Here is a 15,788-nt window from a genome sequence, read left to right on the forward strand (position 1 = left end):
GTGCAGTGGTAGTCATAGCTCACTGTAACCTCAAATTCCTGGGCCCAAGCAATCCTTCTGCTTCAGCCTCCTGAGTAGCTGGGACCACAGGCATGTGCCCACCAAGCCTGAGAATTTAAAAAAATTTCTTGTAGAGATGAAGTCTCGCTATGTTGCCCAAGCTAGACTTGAACTCCTGGCCTCAAGGGATCCTCCCACCTCACCCTCCTAAAGTATTGGGATTATAGGCGTGAGCCACCACACCTGGCCTAATCTGCCTTTTGTGAGTTGATTTTTCAGTGAAACTTCTGAGGATGAAGAAGAACTTTTCCCTTTGCCCTTATATTTTCATACAAATAAAATTCTTCACAATTCAAATATTGTTAAAAGAAAAACTTCAGCTGAATTAAATTTAAAGGAATTTAATTGAGCAATGAACAATTTGCAAATTGGTCAGCCCCCAGAATCACAGCAGGTTCAGGACTCCAGGGATGCCTTCTGGTCAGAACAAATTTATAGACAAAAAAGGGAAGTGATGTACACAAATTGCAAGTGAGGTACAGAAAGAGCAGGATTGGTTACAGCTTGGCATTTGCTTTATTTGAATACAGTTTGAACACTCAGCAGTGTATGAGTAGTTAAAAGTATGGCTGCTGAGATTGGCCAAGACTCAACTATTGTTACAGGCACATACTGCTAAGTTAGGTTTTCAGTTTTGTCTACCTATTAAGGTAGATTATGGTTTGTACGTAAAGACACAAATATAAAAGTACAGAGTCCTGGTGGGGTGCAGTGGCTCATGCCTGTAATCCCAGCACTTTGGGAAGCTGAGGTGGGTGGATCACCACAGGTCAGGAGTTTGAGACCAGCCTCATCAACATGGTGAAAACTGTCTCCACTAAAACAAAAATTAGCCAGCCGTGGTGGCGGGCACGTGTAATCCCCGCTGCTCGGGAGGCTGAGGCAGGAGAATTGCTTGAACCCAGGAGGTGGAGGTTGCAGTGAGCTGAGATCTCATGACTGTACTCCAGACTGGGTAAGAAGCACAAAACTCTGTCTCTGAAAAAAAAAGTACAGAGTCCTTCTCAGGCCATATTTAGTTTGCTTTAACATTATAAAAATCAGTATCATCGTCAGGTGGGATAATCCTTACCCGTTCCTCCTTTGGAGGGGAGATAAAACATGATGATTGGAGATGCATGAAACATAAAAAAAGTATTTAAAAAAGTAAAAAGAAAAAAAGAAAAAAATCAGTATCATGTTTCACTGGTGTTATGTCCAAACTCACATGTATAGAAATTTAATGGTAATTTAAATTGCTTAATATTGCAGAAAAATTGTAAACTGCCGGGAGCAATTGTTGTAACTACTTTACCAATTCTTCCTGCCTTCAAAGCATGATTTGAAACATAAAGAAAATGGACGCCTGGTATTGAGAAATACTTTGTTATGTAATAATATACTGCATTCCTGCTATTGGAAAGGAAGGACCTGAGAGGTGATTAATTTGTCTTATTTAGTACCCAGTTGCTTATGCTCAAATCTTTTCTGTACTTAGAAGCAGTGAGTCTCTGATTTTGTCAGTGACATAACCCACCATTTAACCCACAAACCTCACCTCTCCAAAACCTAACGCTTTTGTACATAGAAATGTTACAAAATAAATTTTAACACATTGAAAACTAATGTTTACCCATGTGGTCATATTAACTTATTTTGTATAGACCTCAGAATAAAACTTGATCTCAGTCTCAAGGAATGTCCTCTAAGGCTATAGACTATGACTGTGCAAGTTGTGCCATGAACAACCCTAGGGGTCACTATTCACAGGGTAGTACATTTGACATTTTTAAATGATAATTTTCCAGCAGATGGCAGTAAATTGTGTGGAAGAAAGGTAACTTATAAACATCCTCACAAAGACCTTATATAGGCTAGGAGCTATATTGGATCATTTCTCTCCCCAGAGGTAATCTCTTATAAGTTTGAAGTTGTCCTTCTAGACCATATATTCACATACATACATATATCTACGTAGAAAAACAGAGGTTTTATTATTTTAAAACTTTTTTGAGAGGCTGAGGTGGGAAGATCATGGGGCCAGGAGTTTGAGACCAGCCTGGACAATGTAGTGAGATGCCAACATCTCTACCAATAAATAAATAAATAAATAAATAAATAAATAAATAAATAAATAAAACAAAATAAAATAATAAATAAATGAAAAAATTTTTTTTAACATATTAACAGTAGTGAAGCAGGAGAATAGAGTCTGGAGGCAGGAAACCTAAAGCCGCATTCATGCTGACTTCCTAGAACTAAATCAAAAGGAAAACCCCAAATTTCAAAATCTAAGTAACAAAAGGACCAAAGGCTACTCCCTTTGCAAACGCCCCTGCTCTCCACTTTCTCCCTGGCAGACGGAAAACTGAGAGTACCTCTGATTGTTTGCTTTGCACAACCAATCAGATGTTTGCATAGGAGTTCAACTTTGTGATTTCACTTTAGCCTTTGATTGGTTGCTTTGTGCAACCAGTCAGACTGATCGTGGGCCACTACTTCATTTGCATGGGGTATATACCAAATGACCAATAAAAAAACTGTAGAGAGTATTCAGACCCCAGAAGATCCCGCAACCAGAGCCCTTGAGCCACTGCTTGAACTACTCCTACCCTGTGGAGTGTACTTTCGTTTTCAATAAATCTCTGCTTTCCTCACTTCATTCTTTCCTTGCTTTGCTGTGCATTTTGTTTGATTCTCTCTTCAAAACGCCAAGAACCTGACAACTTACAGTGAAGACCCTCCACCATTAACAAGTAGCAGGGCACTATATTCTCTATCTTGCCTTTCTCAGTATGTTTTAAAGATCTTTCAATGTAACCATAAGTAACCCTGGAACTAGTCCAATCTGGTTCAACTTTGTCAACAACAAAATGTGACAAAATGATGAGTTTTTTTTCTGCTCCCAAGGACCCCCAGGTTGCAAGTCACCTAACCTGAGTATGGCCAGAAGAATCAAGCAGGCCCAGGTCCTGACCTCAGAGCCAGCTGGAATGAAAAAGCCAACCACAGGCAGAATCTAAGTGCTTGGACCAAGCAACAGGGACCAAGTTAAAAAGCAAGGTACCCCCTGTTTTGTTGGAGTATGAACTTTTCTAAAAGCCAAGGACCCAATATCACCTCATTGCATGATCTCATCAGTTTGCAGCTTCTTTCCATGAACCCAATCAGATCACACCTTATCTCAGTTCCTCTTTGACCATAAAACCTGCCCCAGACCCCAGCTTGAGAGACAGATTTGAGAATTGCCTCGTGTCTCCTTGCCAGTGAAGTTACAGTGAAGCTTTTTCTTTTCTCAAAAGTCAATCCTATATCGGCTTCTTGGTTTTTTTTTTTTTTTTTTTTTTTTGGAGTCTCTCTCTGTCGCCCAGGCTGGGATGCAATAGCGTCGTCTTGGCTTACTGCAACCTCCACCTCCCAGGTTCAAGCAGTTCTCCTTTCTCAGCCTCCCTAGTAGCTGGGATTACAGGTGCCTGCCACCACGCCCAGTTAATTTTTATAGAGATAGGTTTCACCATGTTAGTCAGGCTGGTCTTGAACTCCTGACCTCGTGATCCACATGCCTCGACCTCCCAGAGTGCTGGGATTACAGGCATGAGCCACCGCACCTGGCCACATATCAGCTTCTATGTGTGTCGAGCAGCTAGCCCTTGCTCAGTAACATATAGAGTTTGGTCATTTTAAAATCTGATGTATAATATTCCACACTATGAATATATATGGATTATTAAAACATTTCTGTATTGGTGAACATTTAACTTGCTTCCAGTTTTTTGCTGTTACCAGCCATGCTGCAGTGTCCACCCTTGTGCATATCTTCTTGGGCACACGTGTGAGGGTTTCTGTGGGAGAGATACTGAGAGGTAGTATTGCTGGGCCATAGGCACATATGAGTTTAGTTTTGATAGTGAAGGAGGAGGTAGGACTCAACTCTGGAGGAAAGGCTTGGACACTAGACCAAATTGAGGACTAGCTTAAACAGGGCTAGGGTGGAAGCAACTTTCCATAAGACATGCCCACCAGTGTGCCATGTCAGTTTGCCATTGCCATGGCAACACTCAGAAATTGCCATTCCTTTCCATGGCAACGACCCAATGACCTGGAAGTTGCCATGCTTTTCCTAGAAATTTCTGCATAAACTACCCCTTAATTTGCATGTAATTAAAAGTGGGTATAACTATGACTGCTGAACTACCTCTGAGCTGCCATTCTGGGCACACTGCCTACAGGGTAGCCCTGCTCCACAGTTGTAGTACCTCTGCTGTTGCTGTACACTGCTGCTTCAATAAAAGTTGTCATTTAACACCACCAGCTCACTCTTGAATTCTTTCCTGGGTGAAGCCAAAACCCTCCCAGGCTAAGCCCCAATTTGGGGGGCTTGCCTGTCCTTTCAGTACAACATTGCTTAATTGCTCTCTAAAACAGCTTTTCCAGGCTGGGTGCAGTGGCTCACACCTGTAATCCCAGCACATTGGGAGGCTGAGGCAGGCAGATGACCTGAGGTCAGGTGTTCAAGACCAGCCTGGCCTACATGGTGAATCCCTGTATCTAATAAAAATATAAAAATTAGCCGGGCATGGTGGTGTGTGCCTTTTATATTTTTATAAAAATATAAAAATTATCCCCAGCTACTCGGGAGGCTGAGACAGGACAATCATTTGAACCTGGAAGGTAGAGGTTACATTGAGCCAAGATTGTGCCACTGCATTCCAGCCAAGGTGACAGAGTGAGACTATCTCAAAAATAAAATAATAGGCCAGGCCTGGTGGCCCACGCCTGTAATCCCAGCACTTGGGAGGCTGAGGCAGGCAGATCACAAGTTCAGGAGTTCAAGACCAGCCAGGCCAATATGATGAAACCCTGACTCTACTAAAAATACAAAAAAATTAGCTGGGCATGGTGGCATGTGCCTGTAGTCCCAGTTACTCAGGAGGCTGAGACAGAAGAATTGTTTGAACTCGGGAGGCGGAGGTTGCAGTGAGCTGAAATGGTGCCATTGCACTCCAGCCTGGGTAACAAAACGAGACTCTGTCTCAAAATAAATAAATAAATAATAAATACATAAAATTGATTTTCCAATTTACACTAATGAGCAAAGCATGAAACTATCTGTTGCCAATATGTGATGTTCTTAATGCAAAAATTTTTTGACTTGACTGGGTATGGTGGCTTATTCCTATAATGCCAGTCCTTTGGGAGGCTGAGGTGTTGAACACTAGCCTGGGCAACATAGTGAGACCTTATCTCTGTAAAAGAAAATTAAAAAATAAAAGTTGGGGCTGGGGTGAGTCGCTCACATTGTAATCTTGGCATTTTGGGAGGGTGAAGTGAGCAGATTGCTTGAGCCCAGGAGTTTGAGATCAGCCTGGGCAACATGGTAAAACCCATCTCTATTAAAAATACAAAAAATTAGCCAAATGTGGTGGTGTGCACCTGTAGTTCCAGCTACCCAAGAGACAGATGGGAGAGTCACCTGAACCTGGGAGGCTGAGGCTGCAGTGAGCCATGATTATACCACTGCACTGCAGCCTGGGCAACAGAGACAGAGTGAGACCCTGTCTCAAAAAGAAAGAAGTTTTTTTTTTTTTTCACTAAACTGTTGAGAAATGGATTCTCCTTTATGTTTATTAGTTATTGGTACTTCCTCTTCTGTGAGTTGTCTGTTTATATTGGAGGAATTAAGAATATAACACCCCTGGCTGGGCGTAGAGGCTCATGCCTGTAAGCCAAACACTTTGGGAGGCCAAGGCTGGAGGATCACTTGAGCCCAGGAGTTCAAGACCAGCCTCGGCTACCTGGCAAGACCCCATCTTTACGAAAAAAAAAATTATCTGGGCATGGTGATTTGTGCCTGGAGTCCCAGTAACTTGGGAGGCTAAGGTAGGAGGATCACTTGGGCCTGGGAGGTCAAGGTTTCAGTGAGCCATAATTGTGCCACTGCACTCCAGTCTGAGCAACAAAGACCCTGTCTCAAAGAAAAAAAAAAAAGAAAGGGAGAGAATATGACCTTCATTCTGTTTCTTAAAAGCAGGACATGAAATTCCCATGTGAAAGATGCAGCAATTTTTGGGAGGCTGAGGCTGAGGTGGGAGGATTGTTTGAGTACAGCCTGGGGAACATAGCAAGATCTTGTCTCCAAACAAGCAAACAAACCTCCCCTGTCAAAACTCCAACCATTCTTAACAAGGCTATAAAGATGAGACTGAGAAACTTCTGTACAGACCTTGTTAAAATAACTCTAAATGCTTCTGGGTCTTCATATTCTTATGGGGGGTCCCATGCCATGAAAAATTTGTATTAAATAAACTTGCATGATTTTCTCCTGTTAATCTGTCTTATGTCAATTTAATTCTCCAGCCCAGCCTAAAAGAGGACAGAGGTGGAGTTTTGCTGCCTCTACAATACCTTCAGTGCTTATCTCTTTGTGTATGTGTGTGTGTGTATATATATATATATTTATTTATATATATAAAATATTTATAAATATTTATATACTATACTCTATTTTCTATATAAATACATAGAAAATATATAAATAAATATCTTATAAATATATAAAAATATATTTATATATAGTATATATATAAATATATATATATTGTGTGTGTGTGTGTGTATATATATATATATATATATATATATTTTTTTTTTTTTTTTTTTTTTTTTTTTTCTTGACAGGGTCTTACTCTGTCACCCAGGCTGGAGTGCAGTGGCACGATCACAGCTCACTGCAGCCTCCACCTCCTGGGTTCAAGCAATCCTCCCAATTCAGCCTCCTGAGAAGCTAGGATCACAGGTGTGCACCACTGTGCTTGGCTATTTTTTTTTAATTTATTTTTTGCAGAGTTAAGGTCTCACTATGTTGCTCAAGCTAGTCTTGAATTCCTGGGTTCAGGCGATCCTCTGGCCTTGGCCTCCCAAAGTGCTGGGATTACAGGAATGAGCCACCAAGCCTGGCCTGTTTATATATTGTTGAATGTACTCTACATAACATTTGAATTGTTCAAAAGGATGTAGATCAAAAAGCAAACTTCCTCCCATGTTTGCCCCCACCTCCTTATTTCTCCTAACCAAAGTTTATCCTTTCAGAGGAATTTCATACACATATATAGGTTGGTTGTTTAAAAAAATTTAGTCCTATGTATGTCCATTCACAGAAAATTGTAAAAATGAGTACAAGTACACTTTCTTCTGCAAAAGGTGTCATAATGAGATTTGGATATTATGCGACCATTTATTTTGGAAAGATGAGATGTGCACTAAAGACAACAGCATCAAAATCATGTTTATGAAGCTCTTTCCTACTCTGTTGCAGTCCTGGACTTAGTTACTTATTTATTTATTTATTGAGCCGGAGTCTCACTCTGTCACCCAAGCTGAAGTGCTGTGACACGATCTCAGCTTGCTGCAACCTATGCCTCCCAGGTTCAAGTGATTCTCCTGCCTCAACCTCCTGAGTACCTGGGATTACAGGTGCCCTCCTCCACCACATCCGGCTAATTTTTGTACTTTTAGTAGAGACGGGGTTTCGCCATGTTGGCCAGACTGGTCTCCAACTCTGGGTCTCAGGTGATCCACCTTCCTCAGCCTCCCAAAGTGCTGGGATTACAGGTGTGAGCCATCACACCCAGCCAGTAATTTATATCTATTACTTCCTAATGACAACCCTGTTGGGTAGGTACTACTTCACAGATAAGAAAACTGAGGGCTTAGAGATGTGAAGTGACTTGCCCAAAGAATTTGGGGATTAGAACAAGATTTTTGGCGCTGGACTCTGAGCCTTAATCACTGTACTCTACTATCTCCACATGGTTATAGACTATAATGCATCCAATATTCAGAATTAGTGCCACATGTATAGGTACTCAAGCAGAGCACTGAGAAAACCAAACCCAACCAAAACAAAACAAAAAACCTAGCTCCTTCAGGCAAGAAATGGCTTCTCTCCTGGTCTCTCTGGTTGAGTGTTGGTGCCAATTATACCATACTGCAATTTATATCAAAGGCTTAGAAATTAGATGATTGAGACTGGGTTTATGTTTGATATGCTCAGTAATGCTAAGCTTTGTTTTGTTTTTGTCAGTTTTAATCAACCAATAATTTTAGTTTATAATAATAAAATAAAATTCACCATTGAAACCAATGCTTTTAAAATGCAGCTTTTTTTTTTTTTGAGTCAGAGTCTCTCCCCGTCATCCAGGCTGGAGTGCAGTGGCATGATCTCAGCTTACGGCGACCTTTGCCTCTTGGGTTCAAGTGAGTCTCTTGCCTCAGCTGCCAGAGTAGCTGGGACTACAGCTGTGTGCCACCATGCCTGGCTAATTTTTATATTTTTAGTAGAGATAGGGTTTTGACATGTTGGCCAACCTGGTCTTGAACTCCTTACCCTAAGTAATCTGCCCAACTCGGCCTCCCAAAATGCTGGGATTACAGGTGTGAGCCGCTGTACCTGGCCTTAAAATATAGCTTTTGATAATGCAAGTCCTCTTTTTTGTTTTCATTTTCTCTTTCCCAGGAATGAAATTATTTTGGTAGAGCAGAATGAGCAGGACATCACTACAGAGCATCCCTTGGTGGTCCTGGGGAATATTGCACAAGGTGCCTACCTTTGCTTGGGTGTGTGCTCCTGTCAGTTGTGTAAAGCCAAATGAACTTGAAGCAGATTGTGTGGTGATAATTCATATTATAGACACTTTAGCATTTACAGTAAGGATTGGTCTTCTTACTTGCAACTTCTGCTAGTGATACAATGTGAGGATGTGAGATACCCTTAGTGCTTCAACTTTGAAACAAAAATTTAAACTATTCCTTTTTCAAACTTCTGAATTGTTACCATTTGCAAATACTTCTCTGAGTAGATTGGAGTTTTGTTAATATTAAGCAATCAAATAGAAGGGGTAAATGGGATGTTGACCCTGATAGGAGATTCCAGTGATCTTTCACAAATCCCTGATTTCAAATCTTGGTGTTCAGCAAAACAGCTTCCAAAGGTCATTGATTTCTTTATAATTAGCAAAAGCTACAAAATTGAATTCATCAAATAAATGTATAGTAATGGAATTGTGTTTTACTTCATTTTATAAATGAGGTTTAGTTGAAGAAAGAGTTCATTTGCTAAAGGCATTTGAAAAACCAGTGAATTGGATCACTGTAGAGAGGTTACTGTAGGATGCTGAGAGTTCAGAGTGTCTGCAGGAGAATGGAACACAGAACGTGAGTTCCACCATGATCTGGCTAAGATGAAATGTATGGATCTTGGACCTGAGTAGATTAAGGGAAGGAATTGGGTCAAAGGAAGTGCCAAGGTTAGCAGGTTTGGACTGTTAACTGGGAGCACATTAATTCACTAATAAGAATAAGGAGGTGGGTGGATGGATGAGAAGTTAAATCCCTTCATCTGGGAGGCAGGCTTACGTCGCATATTTTGAAAAACTATATTAGATTGATAATTGAGAGTGGTTATTTTATTCACCATTAATCTATATTTCATCTTTTTGAAAAAAATAGTAATTATGATCACAAGATCACAAATCAAAATCTAAATTATTTGTCATTCGTTTAAATTTTTTCTTAAATCCAGTTATTAGTTGTTCATGAAAGGTAAAAACTATCTTCCCTTCATTGCAAATATTTCCTGTGACAGTGTTTCCCAAGAAGGCAGGAGCATTCACGAACACTTAAAGGTAAAGTATTTCTTAATACAATATTATGTATATTATCAGTTAATTATAATTTCTGAACACCAAGTCCAGGCAACTTCCATTTTTACTATCTGTGGATTTTGCAATTTTTCCAAGAGATGGAGGAAGGACAGGGGGTGGAGATGGCTTTCTTTAATGTGTATGTAACTAAGTGTACTTAGCTTGGAGACAGGAGAGATTGGAGAAGAGGGTCAAGTTATAATAATAGCTAAAATTTACTGAAAACTTGCTGTTTACCCAATACAAAAGCTTTACCTGGGTTATTTCATTTAAACTCCACAACAACCCTGTGAAGGTGGTGCCGTGGTACATCTACCACAAATATAACAGGAAAGTGAGGATTTTCTCAAATGCTCCCATTACAGCCCTAATTACAAAGAACTGAGAAAATATTTCATGAGACACAGAATAAAATACCTTTCCCCACCGTAAGGACATTACACCAAGAGAGGCAGAAATGGCCATAATTGTTTCTTTTTTTTTTTTTTTTGAGACAGAGTCTTGCTCTGTTACCCAGGTGGGAGTGGAGGGGCATGATCTTGGCTCACTGCAACCTCCCCCTCCAGGTTCAAGTGATTCTCCTGCCTCAGCCTTGGAGCAGCTGGGACTACAAGTATGCACCACCGCACCTGGCTAATTTTTTGTATTTTTAGTAGAGACAGGGTTTCACCATGTTGGCCAGGCTGGTCTTGAACTCCTGACCTCAGGTGATCTGCCCGCCTTAGCCTCCTCCCAAAGTGCCAGGATTACAGGCTTGAGCCACCATTCCTAGCCTGGTCATAAATGTTTGTGTGTGTGTGTGTGTGTGTGTGTGTGTGTGCGTGAGCGTGCACGCTTCCAAGAGTAGTTCTTGTGCACAGAAAATATAATTTTGATGCTATTTTTAGAATATGTGATTTGTTAAAATTACAAGAGTATAATTATTCCTTAGTTTTTTTTTTTGTTTGTTTGTTTTTTGTTTTTTTTTTTTTGAGACGGAGTTTCGCTCTTTTTACCCAGGCTGGAGTGCAAAGGCGCGATCTTGGCTCACCACAACCTCTGCCTCCTGGGTTCAGGCAATTCTCCTGCCTGAGCCTCCTGAGTAGCTGGCATTACAGGCATACACCACCATGCCCAGCTAATTTTTTGTATTTTTAGTAGAGATGGGGTTTCACCTTGTTGGCCAGACTGGTACCGAACTCCTGCCCTCAAGTGATCCAACCGCCTTGGCCTCCCAAAATGCTGGGATTACAGGCCTAAATCACTGCGCCCGGCCCCATTCAATTCTGAAACCAGCTACCTGGAGACATCCAACAGGTTGAAGGCTCAATTTCACAAGATTGCCTCCCCACACTTCTGATGACAATTGTAAGCTCTGCCCAGGCTGTTTACCTGTGCTTCTGAGCCATCAGCTCTAAATCGGGGATCCCATAACCCCATCCTTAGGTTCAAATAATTTGCTAGAATGGCTCACAGAACTGTGGGAAACACATAAATTTACTAGAAAGATGGTACAAAGAATACAGATGAAGTGATGCATAGAGCAAGGCATGGGGGAGGGGCATAGAACTTCCATGCCTTTCTTAGGTGGACTACCCTCCAGGCACCTGGACGTGTTCAGCACCCTGAAGCTCTCTGAACCCTGTCCTCTTGTGCGTTTATGGAGGCTTCATTATGTAGGCATGATTGATTAAACCTTTGTTCATTGGTGATCAACTCAACCTTCAGCCCTTCCCCACCCCAGAGAGGTTGGAGAATAGGGCTGGAAGTTCCAACCCTCTACTCAGGGTGTGGCCTTTCCAGTGATGAGCCTCTTCCTGAAGCTACTAGGAGCTGCCAGCCACCACCAGTCAACTCATTAGCATACAGAAAGACATCACTTTGAGGATTCCAAGGATTTTAGGAGTTTTATTACCAGGAAATGGGGATGATGACTAAATATATATTTTACAATATCACACTTAAATTTATTCCATTTATTTATTTATTTATTTATTTATTTATTTATTATTCAGTCTCCGTAGAGACTGTCAGAAATTGCCGATGCCAACTATGTTGCAAGTCATCACAATGGGGCATTGGGAAAAGTTTTCAATTAGCAATAATCGCGCCTCGGATAAACCTCATTGGCTATGATACTGCCACTGGGCAAAGCTATCTTATTCCATTTATAACTCTAGCAAACTTTAACAACCCAAAGGCATTCGATTAATGTTCGATCCCATTAACTTAATCACCTCTAAACATTTTTAACTTCATTCATGAATTTAATATATTTGTTTCATTTGTAAAGATCTTTAATTGTCTGATTAGCAAGTAACAACATCTAATAAATTTATAAATATGGTAAATCTTAAGTGCTAGTGAGTGTTCCAATACTGTTTATTAACTTAATAAGACTATTTTCAGCTCATTAATATCCAGGTATTAAATTACACATTTTAAAACTTGAAGTACAAGGCAAATGATTACTTCAGCAGGCCAAGTTCTCTTACATGTTAACATTACATAGAATTCCAAATGTGCCCAAATTCCTTAAAACAAAATATTAATATTACAGGCTTGAATCTTTTAAACATTTCATACTCAATTTTCAGTCTCCCCAGGGTTAAAATGCTCATCTATTAATAATTTTGATATTTATTTTTATGTATGTATTTATTTTTTTGAGACGGAGTCTTGCTCTGTCACTCAGGTTGGAGTGAAGTCGCACTATCTCGGCTCACTGCAACCTCTGCCTCCCGGGCTTGGGTAATTCTCTGCCTCAGCCTCCCTAGTGGCTGAGACTACAGGCACATGCCACCATGCTCGGCTAATTTTTGTATTTTTAGTAGATATGGGGTTTCACCATCTTGGCCAGACTAGTCTTGAACTCCTTGCCTAAAGTGATCCATACGCCTTGGCCTCCCAAAGTGCTGGGATTACAGGTGTGAGCCACCTCACCTGGCTTGATATTTCTTTTTAAAAGCAATGTTGGCTGGGTGCGGTGGCTCACGCCTGTAATCCCAGCACTTTGGGAGGCCGAGGCGGGCGGATCACGAGGTCAAGAGATCGAGACCATCCTGGCCAACGTGGTGAAACGCCGTCTCTACTAAAAATACAAAAATTAGCTGGACATGGTGGCACGCGCCTGTAGTCCCAGCTACTCAGGAGGCTGCGGCAGGAGAATTGCTTGAACCCAGTAGGTGGAGGTTGCAGTGAGCTGAGGTCTCGCCATTGCATTCCAGCCTGACTCTGTCTCAAAAAAAAAAAAAAAAAAAAAGCAATGTTTATGGTCTTCTCAGTAGGGCAGGGTTTTTTGTTTTGTTTTGTTTTGTTTTTTTTTTGAGAGACAGAGGTCTCACTCTGCCACCCAGGGTGGAGTGCAGTTGTGAGATCCTGGCTCATGCAACCTCCACCTCCTGGTACAAGCAATTGTCATGTCTCAGCTCCCCAAGTAGCTGGGATTACAGATATGTGCCACCACACCCAGCTAATTTTTGTATTTTAGTAGATATGGGGCTTCTCCATGTTGGCCAGGCTGGTCTCGGACACCTGCTGATTCACCTCACTTAGCCTCCCAAAGTGCTGGGATTACAGGCATGAGCCACCAGCCCGGCCACTAGGCGGGGTTTCTTAACCACTGTAGAGTCCCAGTTTTTACCCCACCCTACCGATGGTATAACAAAAATGCCACAATCTAAAAAGGTGACCGTCACTTAAGTCAGTTTCCTGGATTCAGATTGCAAGTTACCATTCTTAATAGGGTCATAATTCTAACAGATATTTAAATGACTTTCAGTAGACTCTCTGAGGGTTTGCTGCTGCTCTGTCTACAGCTGTAAAGTTATGCTCTTGACAATAAGTTCAGAAAGATTTTAATTTTACAGAATCTCTTAGGACCTTAGGTATATGCTGCATTTTGTTTTCTACTCAATGCTTTTCTTTGTGGAGCATAGGGACAAAAATTTAAAAACTACACTTTAATTTGATTTTCAAAAGTGAAAACAAAAAGTCATAACACTTGTGTGTTATGACGTGCAATTTAGGAAATTAAATACCAGAGATTAAAGGTTCAGCAATACAACTTCAAGATCCAAGATGTTAAGACACAACATTGTATATTTATAAGTTTTGTTAGGGAGTTAACGTAGGTGTGGCGGGAACAGATGCATTTTCAGGTGGGACTGGAATGGTACCCGGAGGATGAACAGCAACAAGCTGTGTCTAATGAGAAAATTCATGCTTGAAAAATGAAATATTAGGCTATGTTTATTATTCTGTGTCGTTCAGTCACTCATTAGCAGTTCAAGTGATGATTGCGGTTTTCTATGCAAACAGGCGTGGGGACCCAACCTCAGGTGCCATTTGGGAAATGCCTTCCTGAGTCAGGTCCCTTGGCAGATTTCATAGCTTTCCTCCCAAATGTTTTATTAAGAGACATTTCAAACATATACAGAAGTTGAAATAATTTTATACAAACACCCATAAGCCCACAACCTAGATGCTATGAACATTCTGCCATTCTTCTATCACGTTATTTGTCCGTCCCTCTCCCCATCGGCAATCCTCCCCATAACTGTGGGGTCGGGGTTAGGAAGCTTAAGGTGACTCAGGTGGAGATTCCGAAGGGTGCTGCTGGATCACCTCCAGCTTCAGCGTCCGGGCTCACCGGGGCATTTCCTCCCTAACCGAATTCCAGGAGGCAGGAGGCCTGCTCGGCAGGGCGGGGGGGCACCTGGGCTGGGCTGCGCGAGCGAGAGGAAGCACGAGGAGCGGCGGCCACAGGCGGACAGCTGGCGCTGAGCGCGGGCGCGGGGCCGCTACGTGCGCGGGGTGCGCGGGGCTGCGCTCGTGCGCTCGTGCGCTCGTGTGCTCGTGTGCGCTCCCGCCGCCGCCGCCGCCACCGCCGCGCGCCTTTGAGTCAGCAAACTCCGCGGCCCGCAAGCCTTGCGCGGCCCTGCCCTGCTCTGCCCGGAGGAGTCGCCCGTAAGTGAGAAGAGACCCGCTGAGGGGGCTTCCCCTGCGCCGCCTGGGTGGGGACACCGGCCCTTCTTTCCAGAGGCGCTGGCCCTTCCCTCTGCACTGAAGTGCCTGCACCCTTGCGGGCTGGGAAGAGGTTTGGGTCCCCTGGGCTTGGAGCAGAGGAGCCGCCTCCTTTAAAGCCGAGGTGTGCCAGGCAGGGAGAAATGGTCAGCTGGCTGCTAGAGCGGGGAGACGGAGCGTGAGGATCCAGGGGTTCTAGCCTAAAAAGACACCCCGGGGAGAAGGTGGGACAGAGGTGAATTCTAGATTACGGAAGAAGTGCTGTGGCACCTTACACAAGGCCGGGTTGGGCAGAGGTGGGGGCCGGCGACAGGGACTTTTTTTTTTTTTTTTTTTTTTAATTCGTGAACGGGTAGCTTTGAGTTGAGGAATTGGGAGGGGAAGGCAGGTTTATTCGTGGGATTGTGGCATTGTGGGAGAAGGCCCGAGGGAAAATTCATATTGACCGATTATCAGATTTGGTGACCAGGAAAGCAACAGCCTGTTTTTCAGTGCCGATGTATCATACTTTTCCCAAATTACACGGATTATTCAGGGGGCTGGTCATAGAATGGGGAGCAACATGTCCTGCTGAAAGGAAGGGCTTCTATCTCTGCACTACACGTTAAGAATGGTGGAATTAGAAAATTAGAGCAGGGAGGAGGCTTGCACGTGATCTCCATCAAACCTTTCATTTTACAGACAGGGAGGAGGCAAAGGCCGGGGGAGGCCGAGTATTGTGGCCAGGATCATTCAGCCAGGTAGGAGCAGAACCAGGCCTACAAGCTGGCGGGCTTCTGACTTCCACCCCAGTTACGTCCACCTTTGGGGCCTGGGAACTGGGTTTGGATTGCGTAAACTCCTCCTCCTCTCCTGGGAGGGGGCTGGGCTGGAGGGCTGAGGCCTTCACCAGGAACAAGCGGGCACTGCTTGGATAGTTGACCAGCCTCTGCCGGGCTCCTCAATGGGAGAATGGAGGTGAGGTCAGGGACTTCTGCCTCGCCTTTGCCATCACTTCCAGTGATGCCTATTCCTAAGGTAGGTACATAGCTGGACCTTTACTAT

At 42.7% G+C, this 15,788-nt stretch overlaps 1 protein-coding gene, 1 long non-coding RNA gene, 1 other non-coding gene and 1 pseudogene across 5 annotated transcripts in view; 3 read left to right on the forward strand and 1 right to left on the reverse strand.

Annotated features, from left to right (window-relative positions):
• The window catches only part of LOC108303133, a 24,900-nt gene extending 15,173 nt beyond the window's left edge, over positions 1-9,727 (forward strand). Inside the window, exons 2-4 of the long non-coding RNA XR_001824701.2 lie at positions 2,950-3,102; positions 8,555-8,637; positions 9,683-9,727. This is a non-coding gene — a long non-coding RNA (uncharacterized LOC108303133). The remainder of the gene's footprint in view (positions 1-2,949; positions 3,103-8,554; positions 8,638-9,682) is intronic.
• On the forward strand, positions 1,110-1,250 carry LOC119470971 (annotated as a pseudogene).
• A 2,007-nt stretch (positions 9,728-11,734) lies between the features above and the next one.
• Positions 11,735-11,875, reverse strand: LOC119470958. The gene has a single exon (XR_005199946.1). It is a non-coding gene; the product is annotated as a U4 spliceosomal RNA (small nuclear RNA).
• A 2,591-nt stretch (positions 11,876-14,466) lies between these two features.
• The window catches only part of SNX10 (sorting nexin 10), an 83,729-nt gene continuing 82,407 nt past the window's right edge, over positions 14,467-15,788 (forward strand). Inside the window, exon 1 of one of the 3 annotated variants that reach the window (XM_017527025.2) lies at positions 14,467-14,687. The gene's annotated coding sequence lies outside the window, so the exon portion shown is untranslated. Of the gene's footprint in view, positions 14,688-14,794; positions 14,869-15,637; positions 15,762-15,788 lie in introns of those variants that run through there. The other 2 variants (XM_037737921.1, XM_017527026.2) reach the window with 2 other exon arrangements.

The sequence above is a fragment of the Cebus imitator genome, unplaced genomic scaffold (assembly GCF_001604975.1).
Source record: "Cebus imitator isolate Cc_AM_T3 unplaced genomic scaffold, Cebus_imitator-1.0 Scaffold45, whole genome shotgun sequence".
In the NCBI taxonomy this organism is placed as follows: Eukaryota; Metazoa; Chordata; class Mammalia; order Primates; family Cebidae; genus Cebus; species Cebus imitator.